Below are 15,269 nucleotides of genomic sequence, written 5' to 3' on the forward strand. Positions count from 1 at the left end.
CCTGGCAAGGCTAACGTAATGGCTGATGCCTTAAGTCGCAAGTCATACTGCAACCACCTCCAGGTTCATCAGGTTCACGATCGTCTGCAAGAGGAATTCCGTAAGCTGAACCTCCACATTGTTCCTCAGGGTTACCTTGTTCCTCCCCCTGAAGAGTATCAAAAGATGAACCTTCGTGTTGTTAATCAGGGTTCCCTCAGTAACCTAGTGGTTGAACCAGATCTTGTGAGCTCCATAAAGAATATACAAAACTTTGACGATGATGTCGACAGGATTAAGAGCTATATTGCAAAGGGTAAACCCTCCTTTTTCACTGTTGATGAAGGTGGCGCCTTGTATTTCAAGGGTCGCCTATTCGTTCCAAATAAGAAGGAAAATCTCAGGATGACTGGGAAGGTGATGAAAGAAGCTCATGACACACCATTGTCTATTCACCCGGGTAGTACCAAGATGTACCAAGACATCCGGCAAAGATTCTGGTGGCCCAATATGAAACAAGACATTGCACGCTATGTGGCAGAATGTGATATATGCCGGCGTATCAAAGCAGAACACCAAAAGCCTGCTGGAACTCTGCAACCTATCTCTATTCCCGAGTGGAAATGGGACCATGTTGAAATGGACTTCGTCACTGGTTTTCCCAGGTCTCAGAAAGGTAATGATGCTATTCTTGTCGTCATTGATCGACTGTCCAAAGTTGCACATTTCCTGGCCATCAAAGAAACGATTAATGCTAGTCAGCTGGCAGATCTTTATATGTCAAGAGTTGTTTCACTTCACGGTATTCCGTTGGTAATCAGTTCGGACCGTGGCAGCTTGTTCACTTCAAAATTCTGGGAAAGTTTTCATAAGGCTATGGGGACTCATCTGTCCTTCAGAACTGCATTTCATCCTCAATCCCAGGGACAAGTTGAACGAGTCAACCAAATTCTCGAGGACATGCTTCGAGCTTGTGTCATTTCTTTCGGTAAGAAATGGGAGGAATCTCTCCCGTATGCCGAGTTCTCGTACAACAATAGCTATCAAGCTAGTCTGAAGATGGCCCCTTTCGAAGTATTGTATGGGCGAAGGTGTCGAACTCCTCTGAATTGGTCAGAAACTGGGGAACGATCACTCTTCGGTCCGGATATTATTCAACATGCCGAAGATCAAGTCCGCATTATTCATGAGAATCTGAAGGCTGCTCAGTCTTGTCAGAAAAGTCAGTATGACCGTCATCATCAAGATATGGTCTATCAACCTGGCGAAAAGGCTTATCTCCGTGTCACACCAATGAGAGGTGCACACCGTTTCGGAATCAAGGGCAAGTTAGCTCCTCGTTATATTGGTCCTTTCATTGTTCTCGAAAGGCGTGGAAGAGTGGCTTATCAATTGGAACTACCGGCGAACCTTTCTCAGGTTCACGATGTCTTCCATGTTTCTCAGCTCCGTCGCTGCTTCAAGGACCCTATTCGAGCAGTGGATCACGATATGCTTGAGCTACAACAAGACCTCTCTTATAAAGAGCATCCGGTCCGCATTCTCGATCAAGCTGAACGTAAGACTCGTCGCAAGGTCACTAAGTTCCTTAAGGTGCAGTGGTCAAATCACTCTGAAGATGAATCCACTTGGGAACGCGAGGATCATCTTCGTGATGAATACCCCGGGCTCTTTCCCTCTACCTCTTAATTCTCGGGACGAGAATTCTTGTTAGTAGGGGAGAATTGTGACATCCTCGACTTTTGCTACAGTAGTGATTGTAATTAAGCTACAGTGATCAACCGCTAATGATGCCACGTCATCGAATTCCCATCTCAGACCCGCGTGGATTCGCGTCTGTCCGGATCGATGATTTGAAAGCAAAGGGAAGCACTTTATCGGTTCATTACAAGTATTAAAAGGATATATATATAAAAGGAAAGTATTAAAGAGATAATAATGATAAAAGAAAGAAAAGAAAACTGAAAGAAAGGATTAATAAAAAGAAAAGGGAAAAGAGAAAACAAAATAAAACAAATCAAAAAAAAAAGGGAACAACCCCCCCCCCCCCAACCGGCCCAGCTGGGCCAAAAAGGGCCCAACCGGCCAAACCCTAACCCCCCTGGCGACCAGCCCCCCTCCCCTCGCTACTCCCTCCCATTCCCATGCCGCCGCCGCCAGCCCCCCCCCCCTCGTGGGGGGCCCCACCCCACCCACCGACGCTCTCCCCCCCACGCTCGGTCCTCTCCCCCCACGCCCACGAGAGGACCCCCATCTCCCCCGTGACTCTCGCCCCCTCCCCATCCCACGACCGAGCCCCTCCACACCCCGTCGCCTCCCTCCTCTCCACCTCGCCCCTCCCTGGCCGGCTCCTCCCTCCCCCGCCGGCGAGCCGAAGCCCCTCGGCCTCCTCCCTCCCGCCGGCGGCCTCCTCTCCCCACGGCCTTCTCCCTCCACCGCCCCCTCCCCGGCGGCCCCTCATCCCCCTCACCCCCGGCGGCCCCTCATCCCCCTCACCCCCGGCGGCCCCCCCTGCTCCCGCCGGCGAGCTTCTCCACCGAGCCACCCCACCACGACGGCGAGCCCCCCCCTCCCCGGCCGGCGCGCCACCTTCACCACGCCGGGCAGCACCACCACCCCGGCCTTCTTGCCCACCTCCCCCTCCGGATCCGGCGGCCGGGGCCCTCCCCATCCCGTCGGCGGCTCCATCTCCGGGGGGCCCTCCTCACCGGCTCCCCCTCGTCGGCACGTCACCACCACCGTCACCGTCACCGCCTCCACGCCGTCTCCACCGTCAACTACGTGCGAACTCCGGCTTCACCGGGCCGTCACGTCACCGTCGGTGAGCCCCTCCTCGGGCTCCTCCCACCGTGTCGTTCTCCTCGACGTCCCGGTTCCGTTCCGGCAAACGGGGCCTCGATCCGTCGACGGTGGACTCCGGTAGAAGGATTTGAGTTTAGGTTCTTCTAGGTGGTGTTAGAGAAAGTTGTTCTCTGTCTCTGTTAACAGAGAGAGAGAGAGATGAGTGTTATGAGAGAAAAAGAAATAAAAATAAGAGATGTATTAGATGCCGTATGTATGTATGTATGTATGTATGTATGTATTCGATGCCCTATTATGTATGTATTTGCGTATATAGGCATGTGGAGGGATACGACATTTGTATGTCTATTTATTTGTGATTAAAATGTGAATTTGGCCTTAGGTCACTTACCGGTGGGGCCAGTGCACCCGCTGTCTATGACAGGGAGGCCCCACGCGGTAGTTAATATAAATAATAATAATAATAATAATAATAATGTTTTATTAAATAAAGAAATAGATATATTAGTTAAAATAATTAATTAACATAATTAGAGTATGACACGTGGGTCCCTCGTTGAATTAATCTGATTAATAAATAATTAATCTTAATAAAAACTTGTGCCTATGACGTTTGGGACCCGCTGGTCAGTTGACCGGTCAAATGTGATGTCAGCCTGACATCGCGATGATGTCATAATAGGATTTTACTAAATCTTTTAAATCTGTTTTTAATTCTTAAATAATTAATAAAACTTTAAAAATTAATATTAAATAATCCGTAAGTTAGATCGAAATAATTTCAACATGAAAGTTGATCAGCAGAGCGAGACGAACCCGGATACACGGCCCGTTCGTCTGTCACACGTCCCTAGCATAGCAAACATGGAACTTTTCCATCGTTTCCAGTATAACCGGTAATAGCCCGAGACCGGGAAAATATCGTGAGATATTCTTCCGACCCGTCTATGACGGATGTTACTGCGTTAGTTCATGTCTAGCCTGCTTCTTGCCATGCCATGCTTTGTGTTGCATCGGTGCTATTATTTATTGTTTCTTCCCCCTCTTCTTACCGGTAGACCCCGAGACTGACGCTGCTGCCGGGTACATCTACGACCCTGTCGATCAGTCCTTTGCCGCAGAGCAGCAAGGCAAGCAAACTCCCCTTGATCATTCCTATATCGCCTATGTCTTTCTTTCTACTGCTTGCATTAGTATTTTGCTACTGTTGTAGTTAGCTCCTATATCTGATGCATAGCCTGTTTTTGATGAACTGCTACTTTCAGTCCTGTACCTTTAACCTGCTTAGTATAGGTGGAGCAGTCATCCCCTCTGACCCCGTAGATCAGTTGCCCCGCTTGTTTTCAAATCTCGATCTCTGATCGACGAGCCAGACCCGACACAGCACGTTCACCCCCCTTCGTTGTACGACGCTACAGGGATACTATCGGGTACCGAGGGTGACACCTCGCTAAGTACTCCTGATGATATCTCTGTAGTATAGCTAGTCGGTCGTGGTTATCGAGGGTGATTCCTCTTTCACCATTCCCGATGACGTCTCTGTCGTGCCACCCCGCGAGTGTGGGACCCCCGAGGGTGATTCCTCTAAGCCCACCTTGACGGGTACATCGTTCGGAATCCAACGAGGGTGATACCTCGGATTCCCCCCGATGATACAACCACACAGTTACTCGACCATGTTGCTGGGATTTTCGGTGTTTAGTTGTAAGACGGGTGGATTCCCGCGAGACTGTGTTGTTGGCCTAATTAAAATGCTAATGGATTTGGGTATTTGATCTGGGTTGGTCGGAGACCTTTTCGCACTAACCGGCTACGCGGGAAGAATTATGGGTACTCGGCGTCGCGGTATCAGCCGAAGCTTTTCAGATGCCAACATTGTAGCGGCGCGCGCCCGAGTGGTCCCGAGATGCATCGCGCTTGTGATTAAGGGATGCTAGGACTGACGTCGGCCGCCCACGCCACGTGCAGGAGCGTGAAGGGGAACTGGGCCCATGAACCCTTTGTGCTTAGGATTTAGACCGGCGGGCTGGCCTCTCTGATTTGTCTTAGGTGGGGCTGCGACGTGTCGATATTCGGAGGCCGGGCAGGACCCAGAAAAGTACGTCCGGCCAGAGTGTTATCGAGCATGACGGGACATGTGGTGCACCCCTGCAGGGATGAAAATTAACTATTCGGATAGCCGTGTCCACGGTTACAGGACGACTTGGAGTTGTGCCCCGATCTTATACAACTTCAATTGTTACTTAACTGGAATTAGTTTGCCTCGGGATTGCTTCCTCGCAGGGAGTCGAGGGAGGATCTTTAGGCGTGACCTCACTTTAATATTGCTGCAACAATATGACTATTAATGTGTTACCCCTGTTCTACTCTCGTCTATTGCTGCAAGACCCTGAAGATGCTAGTCTTCGATAGGACTAGGCCTTCTCTCTCTATTCTCGCATTGCTGCAGTCAGTCCACATATAACCCCCTTCTTTGATACTGATGCATTATTAGAATAGTTCTGATGTAAGACTTGCGAGTACTTTGGATGAGTACTCACCGCTGCTTTGCTCCCCCCTTGTCCCCTTGATCCGCTTGCTGCGACCAGATGATGAAGCCCAGGAGATGGAGGTCCCCGCCGCCGACGACTGCTACCCCGACGGTGCCTGCTACTACGTGGAGGCCGCTGATGATCAGGACTAGTTAGGAGGTTCCCAGGCAGGAGGCCTCGCCTTGTTCGATCGTTGTATCTTTTGTGCTAGCCTTCTCTAAGGCACCCCATGTTTTATGTCTGTACTCAGATATTTGTTGCTTCCGCTGACTCGTGTGCTTATCGAGCTTTCGTATTCTAGCCCTCGAGGCCCCTGGCTTGTAATATGAAGCTGATGTTATTTTATTTGTGTCTAGAGTTGTGTTGTGATATCTCCCCGTGAGTCCTTGGGTTTGATCGTACGCATTTGCGTGTATGATTAGCGTACGATTAAGCCGAGGGCGTCACAAGTTGGTATCAGAGCCGACTGCCTGTAGGTAGCCCCCTTTCCAACTCCTTGGCCGAAGTTGAGTCTAGTGTTTGAAAAACTTTACTAACACTGATGTTGTGGCTTACGGGCCCACATCTCAATTGGGTGGTATTAGTATCTTTTACTCCTTTTCTATACTCTGGGCTCTACTTTCTCTTCTCTTTTGGGGCAAAGATTTTACTAACTCTAACATTAGGTTCTCGAATCACATCAATCCGGAGCGCTGGACTATCTACTCTGTTTCTCCTGAATATGTATTACACACACTGTCATTGACATTCGTCAATCTTATTTTCAGATGCGTCCCGCAAGACAGCACGTGCGCCTGACACAGGCCACCGAGACGACTGGGTTCCCGGCCATTTTGGTCGATCTCCTGACTAGGCTGGGATATCGCTGGTACCCCGAGTACACTGTGTTCGAGGATTTCCGCGAGTACAACCAGTATCAGTACCAGGCTGAGGTTCGCATCTTCGACCAGAGGGGCGGCGAGACCCTCGAGCGCCACGTGTTCTGTGGTATTGGAGTGTCGGTCGAGATGGCCGTCCATGATGCGGCCTACATCGCCATCACCCGTCTCCGTGGAGCGTACCCTCACCTGGAGGAGAGCCCTTTCAGATACATCCCGCATGCTCCTGCTGGGGATGAGACTGGGTCTGATCTCACTGCCTACGCTTCTGACGTTCGGGAGCACAGCGACCGTTCCTACGTCGCTGTCTGCGCCCCCTACGTGACGCGTCGCTACGATGCGCGGATTCTGGTGCAGTCCACTGAGGCAATGGATCGTGCTTTCCGAGCTCTGACTGTGGAGTTGTATGCTACGCGCGCTCGTCTTTACGACGCGTTGACAGAGCTCTGGCTGGAAAGTCTGATGGGCCATACTGGAGGATCCATCGCACTAAGGGCCACGATCTCCACGAATGCCGCCAAGTCGAGTAACTTGCTAAGAAGCAGAACGCTGAATACGAGAAGCGTGACAAGGAGAAGGGCCAAGATAATGCTACCGAGAAGGGCCGCGACAGTAGAGCAGGCTGCTGCGACAAGACTCTACAAAAGAAAGAAAAGCCTACCAGGGGCCGTGATAGGAAAGAATATGATGACGTAAGTGACAACGAAGATGATGGGGCGGATTCCAGCGACAGGGAGTTCCAGAAGGCAAGCAATGCCATGTGTGTTGATGGGGGTGCGTCCTTGCACTCCTCTCGTCGCCAGATCAAACAATGGGTGCGCGAGGTTAACGCTACGGAGCCAGCGGCAGAGTCTCGAAGACCACTTGAATGGTCCCGCATTCCTATCATCTCCGACAGAGAGGATCACCCCGACTGCGTTACCATGGTCGGGTGTTTTCTGCTATTGGTTTCCCCGACAGTCTGCAACCTCAAGGTGAGCAAGATGTTAGTTGACGTCGGGGCAGGGATGGACCTGATTTCTCCCGAGGTGATCAAGAGACTGCAGATCCCCTAAAGTGAGCTCAAGCCGACGGATTCATTCCAAGGGATCAACCCCAAGGCCAGCCAAAGGGAAAGATAGCTTTGGCAGTTATATTCGGTGGAGAGCTCAACTACCGGACCGAAAAGGCCGTATTCGATGTGGTCGAGCTCTCCCTACCATACAATGGAATCCTTGGGCGCCCAACCTTGGCAAAGTTCATGGCGGAATCCCACTATGCCTACAATGTCTTGAAGATACCGGGTCCCATGGGAGTAATCTCCATCCCGTCCGACAAGAAGGACGCTATCATTTCATAGATCAGATGTTTCGAGACGCGGTGGTAGCCAAAACCACAGGAGAATCTGCTCGTGCTAGAAGCCAAAAGAAGAAGAAGAAGTCTAGTGGAAGCCCCGACAAGGACTCCGAGAAACGCGCCTCCACGAAGTGCGCTGCATTCGTCGATGACCTTCGTGAGAGCTCCGCCGACGGCAACTCCAAGGTCTCCTACCCTACGACGAAGAAGGTCCCGACAAGGGAGGATGGCTCTGATGGGACGTTCACCATAAGCGCCACCCTTTGTGATATATAGGAAAGAACGCTTGTTGCCTTTCTGTAGGCGAATGTCGATGTGTTTGCGTGGCAACCTTCCGACATCCACAATGTTCCCAGAGAGGTAAATGAGCACCACCTTGTTGTCTGCCCTCACGCTAGATCCGTCAAGCAGAAGGTTAGGAAGCATGCCTTGGAAAGGCAACAATGTATCATCGAGGAAATCAAGAAGCTGGAAGCGGCTGGTTTGGTCCGAGCAGTACTGCATCCAACGTGGTTAGCCAACCCGGTAGTGGCACGCAAGGCGAATGGGAAATGGAGGCTTTGCATTGATTTCACAAACTTAAACAAAGCATGCCCGAAGGATCCATTTCCCTTGCCGTGTATTGATCAGATAGTTGACGCCACTTTCGGGTGCGATCGACTTTCCTTCCTGGATGCGTACTCCGGATATCACCAAATTTTCATGGCCAATAAGGATGAAGATAAGACCTCGTTCATAACCCCATGTGGCACATACTATTTTTTACGAATGCCCTTCGGGTTAAAGAGAGCTGGTTCTACCTTTGCCAGGGCCGTGTAAATTGGATTTGGACCCCAGCTACACCGAAACATGGAAACATATATGGACGACATAGTGGTCAAGACCAAGGACAAAGCTACCCGTGTGCAAGACCTAGAAGAGAACTTTGTGAACCTGTGCAAGATCAGTCTAAAGCTCAACCCTGAGAAGTGTGTGTTTGGTGTCCTGTCCGGCAAGCTGCTTGGGTTCTTTGTGTCATAGCGAGGGATTGAAGCCAACCCCGACAAGATCAAAGCTATCGAGCAGATACAAGCCCCGAAGACAGTTAAGGACATGAGACGCCTCGCCGGATGCGTTACCGCGTTGAGAAAATTCATGTCAAAATCCACCGAACGGGCCTTGTTGTTCTTCACGATCTTGAAGAAGGCTGGCCCGATGAAGTGGACCGCGGAAGCAGAAGCGACACTGCAAGATCTAAAAACATACCTCTCCTCCGTTGCTACCTTTGTCGCTCCCAAACTGCAAGAGCCGTTGGTGCTATACCTGGCGGCAACGAATCAAGTGGTTAGCGCGGCCTTGGTGGCACAACAGGAGATGGATGAAGATGCAGCCGCCGCGTTAGGCGTTACTAGGGATGAAGCCAAAATATCCGTGGCAACACCCAACACTTTCTCAGAAGACCCCCCGCAGGCTAGCAATGGAGGCTCCAAGGAGTTGGCAAAGAAGAAGGTGGTGCAGCGGTCAGTGTACTTTGTCATCTCCCTACTATAGGGGGCTAGATCAACGTACTTTGGTGTGCAAAAGCTGATATTCAGCCTTATCATGGCCTCGAGGAAGTTGCGCCACTACTTCCAAGCCCATGAGATCACAGTTGTCACCCGCTTCCCACTACAGCGCATCTTGAGGAACCCCGAAGCCACAGGCAGGATAGTTGAGTGGGTGCTGGAGCTATCAAGTTTTGGGCTAAAGTACGAAAGCACTTCCACCGTCCAGAGCAGATCACTAGCAGTGTTCATTGCTGAATGGACCCCCACGCCAGACGAAGAAGTTTAGGAAACCAGTCTCCCCGGCAGGGAAACACCCAAGGAATGGGTCATGTACTTTGATGGTGCCTTCTCATTCCAGGGTGCCGGGGCAGGTGTGCTCCTCATCGCCCCCATCGGAGAGCACCCCAAGTACATGGTCCAAATGCATTTTCCCAGGGAAGAATCCACCAACAACACCACTAAGTATGAAGGGATCCTCGCGGGACTCATAATCACGGTGGAGTTGGGGATCAAGAAGCTGATCATCAGAGGGGACACCCAACTTGTGGTGAAATAGGTCAATAAGGATTATCTGAGCCCGCTGATGGAGGTGTACATTGAGGAAGTGAGGAAGCTGGAGGAACACTTTGACGGGTTACCAGCAGAACATGTGCCACACACAGAAAACAACATTGCCGATCACCTGTCAAAGTGTGCCGCGCAGAAGCTTCCTATGGAGCCAGGTTTTTTTTCCTTCATCTCACTCAACCCTCTGTATCCCCCTCGATGATGATCAAGAAGAGAAGAAAACCGAAATCCTACAAGCATTTCCCGATAGAGGTCCCTAAAGCCCCTGGTAGAGAAGCTGCCGGAGGCAGTGCCGTTTCGCCTGGTGAGCTGCTCCCTCCTGCGGAAGCCCGGGTTCTAGCAGTACAGGAAAACGCTCGCACGAACGCGGAGATGCCTTTAGTCCTTGTCGTCGAGCCACAAGATACGGCTTGGGAACAACACATCGTGCAATTGCTTCAGACAGGAGAACTCCCCAAAGAACAAGAAGAGGCCTAAAGACTAGCCCGCCGGTCTAGTATGTACCAGTTTGTCGATGACACTCTATATAGAAGAAGATCGAATAGTGTGAAATTGAGGTGCATCTCCTAAGAAGAAGGATTAAGGTTGTTGGCAGAGATTCAGGAGGCATATGTGACTGAGGTTGTTGGATCACACATAGGGTCAAGGGCCCTTGCCGGGAAAGCTTTCCGCCAAGGTTTCTATTGGCCCATAGCCCTCCAAGATGTGACTGAGCTGGTCACTAAGTGTGAAGCCTGACAGTTCCATGCCAAGAACATACATCAGTGAGCGCAAGCCCTCCAGATGATCCCTCTATCCTAGCCCTTTTCATTCTTGGGGCTCGACATCCTGGGCCCTTCCCCAGTGCTGCCGGGGGTTTCGAGTTCAAGTACATAGCAATCGACAAGTTCATGAAATGGCATGAGGTAGAGCCAGTGACAAAGGTGACCGCGCAGTCAGCTATCAAGTTCATGAAGGGATCGGTGTGCCGCTTCGGAGTACCCAACAGAGTAATCACTGACAGCGGCACCCATTTCACGAGCCAAGGATTCATGCAATATGTCCAAAGCCTTGGAGGCAAGGTCTCCTTCGCCTCTGTTTCTCACCCAAGGAGCAATGGGCAAGTCGAGAGGATGAATGCTTAAGTGCTGCGAGGGCTGAGGACAACAACTTTCGATAGACTGTAGAGATGCGGCAAGCGCTGGATTGATGAGCTGCCGGTGGTTCTTTGGTCCCTCAAAACGACCCAAATCGAGCTACTGGCCACACACCTTTCTCCCTAGTATATGCGGCAGAAGCAGATATCCCCCCGGAACTCATATACGGGTCACCTCGAGTGCTTGCCTACGACAAAGTGGAGCAACTACAGTTTAGGCATGACGGTGACACGCTCCTCGAGGAAGATCATCTCTAGGCTGCTACGCATGCTGCACACTACTAGCAGGCCATGCGCCGCTACAATAGCCGCAGGGTCCACGCCCGGAGCTTTGAGGAAGGCGACCTTGTCCTTAGGCGCGTTCAGTCTGCCAAGGGTTCCAACAAGATGACGCCAAATTGGGAATGCCTTACCGGGTAGTACGAGTCACCAAGCGTGGCGCAGTCCGTGTGGAGACTCAAGATGGCATTAAGGTGGTTAACTCATGGAATATTGAGCATCTTTGTAAGTTCTACTCGTAATGCGTAGTTGTCGGGCCGAGTCCCCGACAACCACCTTTTGTACAAGCCTTGCCGAAGTTGCATGTAACCCTTTGTACAAAGCCAGGCGCAGACCCTATGCATAAATAAAGCTGGGCATCACATCATGTCATCATGCATAACACATTTACTTGTGTTATGATGTCACTAATGCCCTAGCTTACCAGTTATTAAGAGTGCCTGATGGACTTATAGTCTTTGTTACCTGGTCTTCCCTCTTCTCAAGACGGCGGAGCCCCTCCTTTGTCCTGTATGTTTTGCCTCTAGGTGAATGAAGGATAACGCAAAGGCAGAGACAAGGAGCCATTGCACCTTCAAGGAGGCTTCCCCTGAGGAGATAGGTTTAACTACCTTATCTCAAATGTGGTTCCGTTCTTTCCTCTGAGGAAGCCCCTACCGCTCATCCATCGGTTGTGTGCGGTTGGGCCCTCTGCATGATAGGGACTCTTGTGAGGGTAGGCCGTCTTTTCACCGCTCGTTGCTCATTAGCCACGAGGGGGGGAGACCATACTGATACCAACAAGGGGCCTTGCCGGGGAATGATTACCGTCTGTCGCTGGGGGCTCGCTCCCTCTTGGACACTCGCGCCTTGCACCGCCCAGGCAAGGAACCCCATGCGGCGGAAACATACATCACAACACGGAGATAAGGACGTGGGGATAGTACTTGTCGTGGTTTTGTCACGACAGATGTCCTCGTGAAAGGACTTAGTGACGAGGCCATCACAGCTATGTGGCGACTCAAAGGGGTTGAGCGGGAAACGGGAAGCCAGTTTACCTAGGTTCGGCTCCTCAGGTTGAGGTAAAGCCTACATCCTGCTCTGTGTTTATTGATGTGGGATTTGATTACAAGGTTGCGGATTCGCCTGACCTAGCTCTCGATTGATGTTAAATTAACCCTATCTGCCCTAGAGACTTGGCTTTATATACAGGTCGAGGCTCTAGGTCTTATAAGAGTCCAACCCTTATTACAATTTGATGAGTCGGTTTATCTCTAACTCGCCTTGTCTCCCACGCAAGGAAACTCCTGGTGTCTCTTCCCTTACATGGACTCCAAGTCGCCTTTGTTGAATCTTGGGTCAACCGTCCCATCTGGCGCCTTCTACTTCTTTAATAACGACCCATCTCTTTGATGATAAAAGAGACGCCATTATCCTGACTCGGCCCACAGGGCGGGTCTTACCACGGGGTAATATCCCCAACATTAGGCCCCAGATTGACTTGAATTTATTCACATCCATAAATCTCTTCTCATATCTTGGCGGCTCACTTAACTCGCCATCTCACTTTCAACGGAAAAATTGTCGGCTTATAAACCTTCTCCAAGTTTTCTCCACATGGAATGATGATGTCATTTACTCCGAAATTCCAGGAATCTTCATGACGTCACCCAACGGCTCCTTTCGATTTTATCGTGCAGCTAGAAAATCGAGGCGCCATCAACTCTGGATTTACAGTGCCTCCTTGTTTCCCACGCGTGCCATTTCATTTCCCCCCTTCCATCCTTAAATACCGATGGGGAATCTTTTCACTTTTTACCCTAGCTCATCTTCTTCCTCCTCGAGCTGCTCGACTCTTGGCGTGCCGCTGCTGCATCTTCTTCGACGATCCCCTCTGAGGCTCATCTCTACGCCCAACTTCGATCTTTCCTTCGCCAATCGACGCCGTCAGGTACGCCTTCATCTCGATGTACAGATTTACTCCAACCGCGTGCCATAGTTCGTCGGAGTTCCTCTAGGGTTCGTCACACCTCCATTAATAGTGCTAGTTGGTGTACTTCTTTAAACGTAGCGAAACCCCCTTGACAAGTAGTGGAAACGGATGCAGGACGAATCTAGCAAGAAACTTCACTGATATCTCTGTATGTAAATCTGTCACCCTTTAGTTGTTGTCGCTGATGTTCTTCGCTGTTTTTATTTCAGCCTTTTACTTTTCTTTTTCGTACTGCTTGTAGATCCAGAGTGTTCTGTAATTTTGGTAAAAACTGTTCTTCCAACACTTAGCAAAATTTGATCGTCCGCGGTCCTTCTCGACCTTGCGACGACTTCCTATGACATCAGTTGGGTCTCTTCCATGACCCGCCATTATCATGCACCTTCCCATTCTTAGGCGACTTAGAAAATTGCAATGTCCGCTCTTGCTAGTCATCTTAGAGTAACCCGCTCTTTATATCTATGCAACTTTCCTTTTCCGGCTTAGGACACTATGTCAAAACCATAGAAGTGTGACTGGTTACCCTCTGATATTGACGAATCCGCCCTACAACGCTTTGTGACGATGGGAATCTTGCTTCCTAAAGAGGTGATTGGATGGAGGGCTCCTGCCAAAGAAGCTCGACCTCAACCCGCCGAAGGCGAAGTGGTAGTATATGGAGAACAGCTAGAATGAGGTTCACACCCCCCCGCTCAAAGTTCTTTCGAGACGCCCTCAACTTCTTCAAACTCCACCCCCAAGCTCTGGGTCCCAATTCAATCAGTAAAATGTGCCAATTCCATGTTTATTGTGAGGCATATTTGGAAATAGAACTCACCCTCTCTCGGTTTAGAGAATTTTTCTATTTAAATCACCAAGCAGAAAGTGCTGATGGTCCTAACTTGGAGCTCGACAGAGTTACCATCCAAAGGCGTCACGAAACTGGCTTCTCTGCCGCCGCCTTACCCAGCCATCCAAAAGGTTGGGGAAAACCTGGTTCTACTGTAAGAACACCGCTCCAGATCACGAGAATCCCCTTCCGGGTTACAGGGAGGATCGCTTTCCAATGAATTTTCAGCTCCCTGAACCTGTGACTTCAGAAGAACAAGCCGCCCAAAAATCTGTCTGGCACTGGATTAGGGCTCTGAACGCCAATTGTCTGGCCGGCGTCGACTTGATTCGCTGTTGGATTGAATGGCGGATCATGCCTGTGAGCCACCGCGAGGGTTTGATGTGTCAGTATGACACCGAAGATATCAACAGCCTCATGAAAAAGCTATGTGGTGAACCTAAACAGGCTTGTTCCAAAATTGGTCTGAAGCCGTTCTGTCGTGCCAACCCTGCTCCTGAGGTAGATAATTTCACCTCTCATCCGTTTGATTTGATGTCTTCTTTTGTTCCTTGGTAGAACTAACTTGCCTTCTTCATAGAAATCTACACCCTTCTGGAAACGTAGGGTCATCACGCCGACTGTAAAAAGAGTGTAAAACCTTGCCAAGAAAAAGAAAAGCAAACCCGGTGCGGGCGAGTCATCCGTTGTGGGCGAGTCGCCACATGCCGAAGACGCATGTGAGGTAAATTCCCAGTTCACCCGTTAAAGCATCATAGATCTGTTCTAACCTTGTACTTTAACTTCCACGGAGAAGACCGGGAAAGTGATGCTGAAGAGGCTGAGGTAATTTCCATTTCTTCTGATTCAAGTATTTCCTTGGAAAGACCTAAGAGGCGGGTTTCTAGGAAAGTTCCTATGAGTCACCAGATGCTCACTTGGATCCTAACTTACTTTTGAAAAAGACCTTATATACTTGAAAACGCCACATCCGTAGCTCTTCGGGTGACCTTATGGCGTGTTTACCTGAAAAAGCCTCCGGTCGCAAACATCGAACTGAGGTACTTTCTCATTTTCTGTCAAGTTTTATTGACTACCTTTGCCTTCATTCACTAAACCTTGTAATTATAATAGGTGTCTCCTCGTTCATCTGGCGACTCGGCATCTTCCAAACTACCACCTCTTATCCGCCTCCCAGGGTATGACATCAATTGCTGTATGCCTTTTTCCTCATGATGTTCGATTAAATGTGTCTTAACCTTCCATCCTTGTAGTGCTCAAGCTAAGAAACGGAAAACGGGCGGGTCAACTCTAAACGCTTATAGGCCTGGAATGCATGAAGTAGATGTTCCTGTTCCTGATATTCCGGAACAAGATATTGGGGCTTATGTTGACCCTCCCAAAGGCGCCACCACAGATAACATCCGTGATGTCCAAACTACTCCATCCAGAACTGA

The sequence above is a fragment of the Hordeum vulgare genome, chromosome 6H (genome assembly GCF_904849725.1).
Source record: "Hordeum vulgare subsp. vulgare chromosome 6H, MorexV3_pseudomolecules_assembly, whole genome shotgun sequence".
In the NCBI taxonomy this organism is placed as follows: Eukaryota; Viridiplantae; Streptophyta; class Magnoliopsida; order Poales; family Poaceae; genus Hordeum; species Hordeum vulgare.